Source organism: Tenrec ecaudatus, chromosome 18 (assembly GCF_050624435.1).
Source record: "Tenrec ecaudatus isolate mTenEca1 chromosome 18, mTenEca1.hap1, whole genome shotgun sequence".
Classification (NCBI taxonomy): Eukaryota; Metazoa; Chordata; class Mammalia; order Afrosoricida; family Tenrecidae; genus Tenrec; species Tenrec ecaudatus.
Genome location: NC_134547.1, coordinates 22,442,383 through 22,454,497, shown reverse-complemented (window position 1 = coordinate 22,454,497; position 12,115 = coordinate 22,442,383). Strand labels below are relative to the sequence as shown.

At 42.9% G+C, this 12,115-nt stretch overlaps 1 long non-coding RNA gene across 2 annotated transcripts in view; it reads right to left on the bottom strand.

Annotated features, from left to right (window-relative positions):
- Positions 1-6,257: 6,257 nt before the first annotated feature.
- The window catches only part of LOC142432091 (uncharacterized), a 49,577-nt gene continuing 43,719 nt past the window's right edge, over positions 6,258-12,115 (bottom strand). For both annotated transcript variants that reach the window (XR_012780867.1, XR_012780866.1), the window contains exon 3: positions 6,258-8,588. This is a non-coding gene — a long non-coding RNA (uncharacterized LOC142432091). The remainder of the gene's footprint in view (positions 8,589-12,115) is intronic.

Sequence of the window (12,115 nt, the reverse complement as noted above, 5' to 3'; positions counted from 1 at the left end):
CAGGGACAAATTCCTGGAAAAACAATCCCTCCCTAGACTATCCTCGGTGGACACCAAGAATCTCAACAGACCCATAGCAATAGAAGAAATAGAAAATGTTATCAAGGGATTACCAACAAAAAAATCCCCTGGACCAGATGGCTACACAGGAGAATTCTACAAAGCATTCAGGGAAGAACTAATACCAATCCTACACAAACTTTTCCAGAACATAGAAAAAGATGGCAAACTCCCGAACATGAAAAAGTATAAGAATTACATGATAATATCAATAGAAGCAGAAAAAGCATTCAACCACATCCAACACCAATTCCTGTTTAAGACACTAGCGAAGATAGGAATGGAAGGAAAGTTCCTCAAGACAATAGAAGCTATATATGAAAAACCAACAGCCAAAGTGGTAGTCAATGGAGAAAAGACTAACACAATCCCACTGAAAAAGGGGATCAGACAAGGATGCCCCTTGACCCCACTCCTATTTAATATCATGCTGGAGGTTTTAGCTAACAGCATAAGGCAAAGAAGTGACACAAAGGTATTCGTCTGGGGAAGGAAGAGGTGAAATTATTGTTATTTGCAGATGATATGATTTTATATATGGAAAGTCCCAAAAGTTCCACAAGGGGAGTACTGGAAGCAATAGATGAGTTTGGCAGAGTGGCAGGATACAAGATCAACAAACAGAAGTCAATCGGACTGTTATACACATCAGCTAAGACCACAGAAGAAGAGATCAAAAAGGTGGTACCCTTCACAATAGCCAAACACAAATTGAAATATCTAGGGATACACCTGACTAAAAAAACAAAAGATCTACACAGGGAAAACTATAGAACACTATTACAAGAAACCAAGAGCGACCTCAACAAATGGAAGAATATCCCATGCTCTTGGATTGGAAGACTTAATATAGTTGTCAGTTCTGCCAAAAGTTTAATGCCATCCTGATACAATTACCATCATCTTTCTTCAAAGAAATGTAAAAACTGATTACCAACTTCATATGGAGAGGAAAGAAGCCCAGAATTAGCAGAGAAGTCCTCAAGAAGAAGGACACCGCGGGAGGGCTTGCTTTACCTGACTTTGGCACATACTATGCAGCCACAGTTCTCAAACTGCATGGTATTGGTACAATGACAGATACTCAGACCAATGGAAAAGAACTGAAAACCCAGAAATAAAAGCATCAGCATACACACAGCTGATCTTTGATAAGGGCCCCCAATATATCAAATGGGAAGCAGATGCCCTCTTTAACAAGTGGTGCTGGAAAAAATGGATATCCACATGCAGAAAAATGAAGCAAGCCACTATGGAAATCAATGTGGCAATATCTAAAACAGATGGAAATAGAGTTACCATATGACCCAGCAATCCCCCTACTGGGCATATACCCAGAAGAGGCAAGAAACAAACCAAGGCCAGACAGCTGTGCTCCAATGCTCACTGCAGCACAGTTCACTATTGCAAGGAGCTGGAAGCAACCCAAATTTCCATGAACTGACGATTGGATTAAAAAACTGGTATATACAAACAATGGAGTACTACGCATCACTAAAAAGCAGTGATGAACTATGAGGCACATAGCGGTATGGGAAGAACTGAAGGAAATCATGCTAAGCGAAGTAAGTCAGGCACAAAATGACAGGTACAACATGAGCCCGCTGAGGTAAGTATTTAAAAAAAAAAAAAGCAAAAGTGGCATAGGGAAAAAGATACTGTATACAAACATTTTTGGGGTAAAGACTGTAGTATGGCAGAGACCAGATCAAAACCAGGGATGCACATGGTAGACAACGGTGGAGGAGGTGAGGAAAGGAAAACAAAAGGATGAATATAAGGAAGAAAAGGGGAGTGGGGGCATGGGGCACTAACCCACCCAAGGGGAGGGTATTGTTTATATCTCCACAGGGAAAGTGGGACTAGACTTCAACCCAGTGCCACAAGGTGTGAATGCAATATACCGGCGTGGAGTAGGGAACCAGTGGAGAGTTCTGGGAGGCTGGCCCCAGCACCAAAAATTAAGTGGATTCCTGCCCCTCCCCTGAGAAGAATTTGTTTTAAAGGACGACATTGATTCTGCAGCTCCGGGAGATGAACATATCCGATCAGAGCTCATGGGAGCAGATGAAGGTGGAGGAGGAGAGAGTGGAACACAGCCTGGCCCACCAGGCCGTGAGGATGATGTTCCTGAGTAGAGCAGCCAGTCCACAGAGAGAACAACATGGCTGACCCCACTATCAGACATGATGCCCCTCAGTGACCAAGGGTGATACAGGAGACAGCACCGGAGACACAGTGTGGGAATTGCACCTGACCTGATCCCACCACACCGAGGCAAAGCACTGGGGCAGTGCAGCATAACAGCAAGGGAATGGAGTGGCAAGGTCCCCAGGGAATGCTGAAAGTGGACTTTGGGGCCAGGGCGTGGTGCCCCAACAGACTGGACTGGAAAACACTCCTAAAGGCCAACAAACAATCCCTGAACTAACTACAAGCTTTTCTCTTGTGAACTGTTTTGTTCTGTTCTTTGTCAGTGGTTTGTTTTTGTTGTTTTGTTGTCTGGTTGTATACTGTTGCTTTGTTTTCCTTTGTCTTGTTTTCGTGCATGTTATTGTCTCCACAGGTCTGTCTGAATAGGACAGGCTGGATGAACTATCTGGGGGAAAAACAACAGGACCAACAGTTCCGGGCGGACTTGGGGTGGGGGGAGGTGGTGAGGTAAGGAAGTGGTGTTTACAAACACAGGGACAAGGGAACAGCATGGGACCCAAAATGGTAGTGAGGGGGGAGCGGCAGGCCTGGTGGGGAATGATCAAGGGTAAGGTTGAGTAGAGAAGAGGTACAGCTGTAGCCCAGGTGGGGAAGGAGCATGGTAGTGGGGCAGGAGGAAAGTCAAGGGAGATGGAGGAAAGAGCTCCTAGGAGTCAAGGGGCATTTATGGAGGTCTAGATAAAGACATGTCCATGCAAATATATATATATGAGGATGGGGAAGTAGATCTATGTGTCTATATTTATAGGTTTAGTATTAAGGTGGCGGAAGGACCTTGGGCCTCTATGCAAGCACTCCCTCAATGCATGATTACTTTCTTTTATTAAATTGGCCCTCTACGATGCTCACCCTCCCAACACAACTGAAGCCAAAGCGGGTGAACAAGTAAATGTGGTGAAGAAAGCTGATGGTGCCTGGCTATCAAAAGAGATAGTGACTGGGGTCTTAAACGCTTGAAGATAAACAAGCGGCCATCTAGCTCAGAAGCAACAAAGCCCACATGGAGGAACACACCAGCCTGTGTGATCGCGTGGTCCCGAAGTGATCAGTTATCAGGCATCAAAGAACAAAAAATCATATCATTGGCTGCACACCTCCATATGATTGCCGAACACAAACGAGTGCATAAGCAAATGTGGCAAAGAAAGCTGATGGTGCCCGGTTATCGAAAGAGATAAGGCATGAAGGTGAACAAGTGGCCATCTAGCTCAGAAGCAATAAAGCCTACATGGAAGAAGCACACCAGCCTGTGTGATCATGAGGTGCCGACGGGACCAGGTATAAGGCATCATGCAAATATATATATATATATATATATATATATATATATATATATACACACACACACACACACACACACAATAGTGAATGCAGGGGGATGTGCAGAGTGGAGGCCCATTTGTCGGCCACTGGAGATCCCCTCACAGAGTGGTTTAGGAGAGGAGATGGGTCAGTCAGGGTGCAAGGTAGTACCGATGAAGAACACAGCTTTCCCCCAGATCCTGGATGCTTCCTCCCCACAACTACCATGATCTGAATTCTACCTTGCAGGACTGGATAGGACAGAGGCTGTACACTGGTGCATATGGGAGCTGGAGGCACAGGGAATCCAGGGTGGATGATACCTTCAGGACCAGGGGTGTGAGGGGCGATGCTGGGAGAGTGGAGGGTGAGTGGGTGGGAAAGGGGGAACTGATTACAAGGATCCACATGTGACCTCCCTGGGAGATGGACGGCAGAGAAGGGGGGAAGGGAGACTCCGGATAGGGCAAGATATGAAAAAATAACAATCTATAAATTATCATGGGTGCATGAGGGAGGGGGGGCGGGGAGGGAGGGAAAAAAGAAAGAGGACCTGATGCAAAGGGCTTAAGTGGAGAGCAAATGCTTTGAAAATGATTAGGGCAAAGAATGTACGGATGTGCTTTATACAATTGATGTATGTATAAGTATGGATTGTGATGAGTTGTATGAGGTCCTAATAAAAAAATGACAATAAAGGGTAGACAGAAGAAAATACACAGAAAAACTAGAAGACCAATGTGACACCAGAACATGAAAGTGGTAGAGCTTTTCTATGTTAACATGGAAGGAAATAGGAGATTTATTATCAAGACAAAATAAAGCGGAGAGGTAAAGTCGATGAGAGGACCTATACTGAAAATGACAGACACAAAGATAATTTATACGATAAAGCTCAAACTTTTCTTCATTAATGGCTCCAAGATTGTTTGAATGTTACCTGGTGTCTGATGATTTTTTTTAGGAAAAAGGAGCAAACCTATGCATAGTGCATTGGGTTACTCTGACATGCTCTCATTACAAGTTCATGGGGTTACACAATTCACTTCTGGGGTTACACAATTCACTCCACTAACATATGCTGTATTATAACTTGTTCTGCATTTGATGGACATTTGGGTTGTTTCCCTTTTAAGCTATTATAAATAATGTTACTATGAACATTTTACTAGTGTTAGTATAGACATCTGTATTTATTTTTCTTGAGTAAATGCCTAGGAGTGGAATTGTTAAGTGATACAGTAAGTTTATCTTTAATTTTACAAGTTAATGCCAATGATTTCCAAAACTTGGTTGTATCATTTTTTATTCTTACTAACAATGTTTCACATATAGCTGTTTCCTACTTTCCTCAACAATTTGAAAACAATCCAAGTTCCCAATTAATTATAGTACAACCATGTATTATCAACTGAATTGTGTCACCCCCAAAGTTATGTTGACATCCTAATCCTATACCTGAAATAAGATCTTTTGAGTTTCCTTTTGTGAATGAGGTATGCCAGAAACCACTGTCATCAAGTTGATTATGGCCTCATGACCCCATCCACATAGGGTTTCCAAGGCTGTGTATTTTTACCAGGGGCAGATAGTCTCATCTTCTCCCTGAGCATCCCTAGTGGTGTTGTCAGGTACGTATTGGACTGCTAACTGCAAGGTTGGTATTTCAAAGCTACTAGCAGCTCCTTTGATAAAGTTAAGGGTGTCTGCTCCCGTGAAGATTTACAGCCGTAGAAACTCTAATATAGAGTCCCTAAAATTTGGAATATACTTAAGAGCAGTGAGTTTTCCCTAAAAGTAATTTTGAACCACCAACCTTGCGTTCGGCCATCAAATGCTTACCTGTCAGCACCATCAGGGCTTCTTTAGGTCATAAACTGAATCACTTCTTAATCATATCTTAATAGGATTTTGCCTATTGTACATCCTCTTCCTATGATGTATTGCCTATTGTACTGTCCCTTTCTGTGACATGTGGTTACCTGTAATCATGACCGCTAAGTAGTTATACGCTTTGGTTAGCAATAAAGTTCCCTCCTGCCAGCTCTCTCCCCTGCCCTTGGCCAGCGCTATGGGAGGACCCAGCTGGTAAGATCATGGCCATCCAGATTAGCATGCAACCATGAAATGTGTCTGACTTTTTTATTTTCCTCTCTCTCCCTATCTCTCTCATGGTCTATGACTTTATTATAATCTTTTTATTTCTAAACCATACAACTGTGATTACTGAACCCGTGATTAGTTGTGGGGGGGCTGGCCTTTCCCCCACAGAAGACAGCTTAGACTTTCATGTCTGTAAGAGCCCCTCCTACAAGCAGTTGAACACTAGCATTGTGGGAACATACCAGAAACAAGGAGAGGGGTTTATAGGAAGAATTCAGAGCTGAGAACTTGGTTTCAAAATGTTTGGTCACCAGACTGAGAAATTAGCATTTCTGTACTTTAAAGCCACTATTTCAGATATTTTTTTATTATGGCAACATTACCTAAGATATCATGCCTTAGACCAGGGGTCTTTAAACTTTTTGGAGGGCCAGACTATAGTTTTTTAAAAAAACTATGAACAAATTCCTATGCACACTGTACATTGTCCCGACCTGCAGGAATGACAACGCGGACACTGGAGGAGGAAGTGGGAATTGGGGGGACAAGAGACACAAGAAATGGAGACAAGACAGTAGCCTGATCAAGTCTCGTTTATTGAGTAAAAGGCTACAGCTTATGTGGGAAAGAAAGGAGGGAGCAGGATGCAGGTGTTTATCTAAATGGATGTCACACCATGTCTGCTTAAACTTTACAAGCCGGGTACTTTCCGGGAACATGGACCGCAGAACGGAGCGTACAGATGTGTGGAAACTCTCATCTGTATTAGGCAGGCTTAAAAGTCAAACCCAGCCTGTTCCAAGAACAGGCAGTTTGGAGGGGAAACAACAAGATTACAAAACTATGTCACATAGGCGAGAATGAAAAAGTACTACAAGCTCAGGCCAAATATAATGAAGGTTGAGCCGAATGGCCCCGGACAGGTCCCCCTTTTTTATTTTTTTCAAAGACCAGAGAATATCCCTTCGGGAACTGCGTCTGTCTTAGGTTGTCAGGCATCACAAGTCATCCTTACCCGTCGTTGATCAATGGAATGCGGTAGATTTATTTAGACACAGGCAAACCAATGTCTGTCTTAGGTTGGTATGACTTGTGCCCGATCTTACCCGTCACTGACTGTCCAGTTCAGCACACAAGGGCAGGGGGTCTTATCATAAGATTTCATATGAGCCACCCTGTTCAGACATCTCAAAGCGATGATAATGTACCTGTATGGATTTCGCTTGGATAGCCTCAATCTGTTGTCTAAGGAAAGCCATGAGCTTGTTAAATATTCCGGGCCCTAATGAAATAATCAATAAAAATATTATGAGAGGGCCCAATAGGGTGGACACCAATGTAGTAAGCCATGGTGACTGGGTAAACCACCCTCAAACCAGCCTTGGTTGGCCTGTTGTTCACGCTCTCTTTTGGTCAGTCCTTCCCGTACTTTTGCTAAAGATTCTTTAACCAGGCCTGTTTTATCAGCATAAAAGCAACATTCTTCTTTGAGGGCCGCACAAAGGCCTCCCTGCTGGAGAAACAAAAGATCCAATCCTGTTCTATTCTGGAGGACCACTTCGGCTAAAGAAGACACCGACTCCTGGAGACCTTGGAGAGAATCAGCTAAATCCTTCAAATCATTATCAATAGTAATTCTTAAGCTCTTGTAATTGTTTTCATGGTAAACCAAAGAGGCCACGCCTGTCCTGGTACCTGCGGCCCCCAGGACTAGCAAAAGGGCAATAGTCAAGGCTGTTAGGGCCTCTCTTTTCTGTCTGAGGATGGGGCCACTGTTGGAAAAAGCCAGCATCATATCTCTATTAGATCGAAAAACTATATGGGGCCACAATCTGACAAGGACGCAAAAACCTTGTTGCTGCTTTAGAATTTGAGCATTAGCACATGGGGTCAGTCCAGTGGAGCAGGCCCACCATGCATCATCATCTAGGACGTAAAATCCTTCAGATGAGTTTACGGGCAAAAACGTATTATTACAAAGATGTAAATATGGAGGTGATGGGTTACCTTGGACCTCTAGCAAGGTTAAAGTTCCTGTAGTTTTGCCCCAACGACAAGAGCTCTAATTGTTAAGAAGGGCATACTTCCCAATAACAGCTATTTCTTCATAATAAGGTGGTTGATTACTGTAACAGAGCCAGCAGGAATCCATGAGATCCGGGCGTGATGCATTAAGGGGTTAAAAAGTTCCTTCCATCACATCCCAAAGGGGGTTAGCTACCCCAGCTGATAAACTTGTGGTGTTTTTGCCATGTGTTTTGGTATCATTAGAGAAGTTCACCTCATTGCCCAGGGTCTTATTTGGGCCAACAGGCAAGACAGGTCCCCAAGAAGGAACTGAAATTTTAAGTTGAATGCTAAATAAGCACCCATGATCATATCCAGATTGATAGAGTCTAAGCCCCCACATCTGTGGGTCCTCCCAACTTTGAAAGGCCCGGCCCTCTGCTGTGAAAGAGATGTTAACCCATGGTTCACTTTCTCGAGTGAATCCGATAACTGTGATTAAATCTCCACGTACTGGTGGGTGCCAATGGATGCTACCTGTAGATTCACAACCCCAACTGGCACAGAAAAAGGAGTCGGCTCCACCACAGGCGTCCTGTGATCGTTTCTTACTAGGGCAGACATAAAATTCCTTTTCGGCGATGCCGGATCGGATCTGATTACATAACCAATCCTTGTTTTGGACCCTGTTGTCTCCTTTCAGCATATTACAAAGCGGCACCTCTAATGAGGGCCACCACGTGGTGGGTGATGCCTCTCGAGAAGTACTATTTAATATACCGCCTTGTCCATTGGTGACTATCCAAGTTACATTCACAGGCTGGTGTGGGTTACCGGCGATGAACTCCATGTGAATAAATTGCAAAGCCAGGAAACACCAAAACTTCTGAAGCTCCATTTTCCTGTTGGGGAAGAAGACAGGAAAAATTTTCTCAGAGAATGGTCTCTTCCCTGGACAAGTTGTTATTATCTATTTGTTTTACCAATCATTCTGGCAGCCATCTGGCTGCATCGTTTTCTTGAGAAAAGACACAGACTGAGCCTCTCCCCCAGATCAATACTGGGTCCGGGCCATGCCATGAATTATCTAATGGATCCCTCCATTTTACCATGGCGAATTGTTTTTGAGATTCTGAATGCAAGAAATGATCAGCGGCGGATTTTCCATGATCATCCAATGTTAAAATTGTTTTTATAAAAAGAGCATGATTAAGGATATTTCTGGGGGTACCCTTAGTGGGGTACCATTCCCCCTTTTTTATTTTTTCAATAATAGTTTTTTGGGTTTTTTTTTCAATAATAGTTTTTAAAGATAAATGGGTTCTTTCAACCATTCCCTGTCCTTGAGGATAATAAGGGAGTCCTGTGACATGTTTTATTTGTAATTTATCACAGAAATTTCTAAAAGCTTTGGCTGTGTAGCCAGGACCGTTACCTGTTTTTATTTGCCTAGGAACGCCTAAAATGGAAAAACAGTGTAGTAAATGAGCTATACCATGTTTGGTGGCTTCTCCTGTTTGGAGGGTAGCAAGTACAAACCCGCTGTAAGTATCTATGCATACATGAACCTACTTTAAATGACCAAATTCTGCATAATGGGTAACGTCCATTTGCCAGATTATATTAGGAATAAGCCCTTTGGGGTTGACTCCCACATGGGGAACTGGCCGATGTGTCACACAGATAGCACATTGTTTAACTATCTGTCTAGCTTGTTCCCTTGTTATCTTAAATATTAGTCTTAGGAACTGAGCATTTAGGTGATGTAAAGCGTGAGTGGCCTGTGCCGAGGTCAGACCTTCATTGGTGACTGTGGCTACCGTTTTTGTGGCTGCATCTGCCACTTCATTATCCCGTGGTAGGGGCCCTGATAGGCCCGAATGAGCTCTAATATGCCCTAGGGAAAAAGGGGCAGTTCAAGTAAGTTGCTGGCAATGTAAAAATAACTTAGCCGTTTCTGAAATATGTTTAATCTGCTCAACAGTGTCTAGGAGGGGAACTGAATGAGCCAAATAAGCACTGTCAGTATAAATACTGAGTGCCTGATTAGGAAAAGCTTAAAAAACTGCAATAAGGGCTTGTAATTCCACCAATTGAGCTGAGGTATGAGTAGTCTTAAATTTAATTACTTTGTCAGCAAAGGCATAGGCAGCAACCCTTGTAGATGACCCATCAGTAAATACTAGCAACACATCATCCAAAGGTTCCTTACTAGTAATATGAGGAAAGACAACGCACATAATTTGCAAAATTGAATAAGTTTATCCAGTGGGTAATGATTGTCTAATTCACCAGCATAAGCAGCACAGGCTATAGGCCATGTATCAGTGTTTTGGAAAAGCCAATGAATTTGTGAGCGAGAATAAGGTTGTATAATTTTTAAAGGTTCTATTCCAAAATATTTTCAACTATCTTCTCTGCCCAAAATGATCAAATCAGCTATAGCATCATAATAAGGGAGTAAAACCTTTTTAGGTGAAGAGGGCAAGTGAATCCACATAATGGGACTGTTTTGTCAAAACAGACCAGTAGGTGTCACTGCTGTATTGAAAACTATAAATGTTAAAAGCTGAGCAGCAATGGCATCTTCTACCTGTTTCAGCGCAATAAGTGCCTCCTCAGAAATTGTTCTGGGAGACTTAGAATGGGTGTCACCTTTTAATATGTCAAATAGGGGTTTTAACTTCCCTGTGGTTAGCTTTAAATATGGCCGGAGCCAATTGATATCTCCTAAATGTTCTTAAAAATCATTGAGTGTTATTAATTGATCTCTATGGGTGACGGCCCTTTGATTGATGGTTTTTGGTCCATTTATTTGAAAACCCAAATAAGTATACGGGTCTTGTAATTGTACCTTTTCTGGAGCTATTTGCAGCCCAGCTGCTGCCAATTCCTGCTTGAGCTGGGCAAAGCATTGCAAGACCTGCTCTCCTAGCTGTCCTGCTATTAAAATATCATCCATGTAATGTACAATATACATTTCCTTCCATAAATTTCTGACTGGTTGTATAGAGGCAGCTACATATTTTTGACACAAGGTGAGTCTGTTAGCCATCCCTTGAGGGAATATTCTCCATTGATACCATTTCATTGGTTCCTTAAAATTTGTGGACGGTACACTAAAAGCGAATCTTTTTTGGTCTGCAGGATGTAAGGGAATTGTAAAGAAGCAATCTTTAAGATCTATAACAATTAAAAAATATCCTTGAGGAATCGCTACTGGGGAAGGTAACCCTGGCTGTAAGGCACCCATGAGCACCATGGTGGCATTTACAGCTCTCAAATCCTGTAAGAGTCTCTACTTTCCAGACTTCTTTTTAATGACAAATATAGGGGTGTTCCAAGAAGTACTTTCTGTGATATGCCCTGCTCCTAATTGTTCCTGCACTAACTGCTGGGCAGCAATCAGTTTTTCAGTAGTCAAAGGCCATCGATCAACCCATACGGGTTCATCTGACTTCCAAGTGATTGGATCAGTACACCCTCGTGGTGCAGGCATGTCAATGGCTGAGATCAAAAATTTCCAAAGCGTTTCTTATCCAATTGTCCCAATGCTGGAACTGGTTGCCAGATACCATCTTCTCCCTTTCCCAATCCTTTAACCCTGAGCTAGCATCTGTGCAGTGACTATATCATTAGGGCTGCACATTATGATCTTCATTTGGGAGAGTAAATCCCTGCCCCAAAGATTAACAGGCAATTGAGGTATGATAAATGGCTTAATGAGGCCTGAATTATTCTCTTTGTCTTTCCAGATGATATACTTGGAACTTTATTTGGAGTTACTACTTTGTCCAATTCCTCTCAAGCTAGGTAATGTCTCTGAAGTGGGCCAATTAGAGGGCCACTCCTCCTGCTTAATAATGGTCACATCAGCTCTTGTATGTATCAATCCTGTAAATGGCTTGCCATCCAGCCATAAGGTCAGGGTAGGCTTCTGATTAGTAATTGGTTGTACCCAATACACATTTGAGGACCCAAAGCCTTCTGTCCCTCTTTTAGGGTATTGGCTCTTATTAGCAGTCTTAACAAATGGCAGTAGAATCAACTGCGCTATTCTTTCTCCTTGAGGTATAGCAATGATATTATTAACAGTCTTGGCCATAATTTTAATTTCTCCAGTATAATCACTATCAATTACCCCTGGGTAGATTTGTAAACCTTTAATAGTGACACTACTTCTCCCTAGTATCAATCCAAAAGTTTCAGGGGGTAGAGGACCATTTACTCCAGTGCTTAAGGCTTGTACTCCCATTCCAGGGGTTAGTACTGTGTGGGAGGTGGAACAGAGGTTCAGTCCTGAGCTCGCTGGGGTTGCTATACTAAGTCCTGAAATAGATTGTTGCTGGTGGCCGGAACGAAGCTGACCTCCCCATAAGCTTGTTTCAGGGCCTGGGGCTGGCCCCTCATCCCGTTTCCCTGCTGGGGT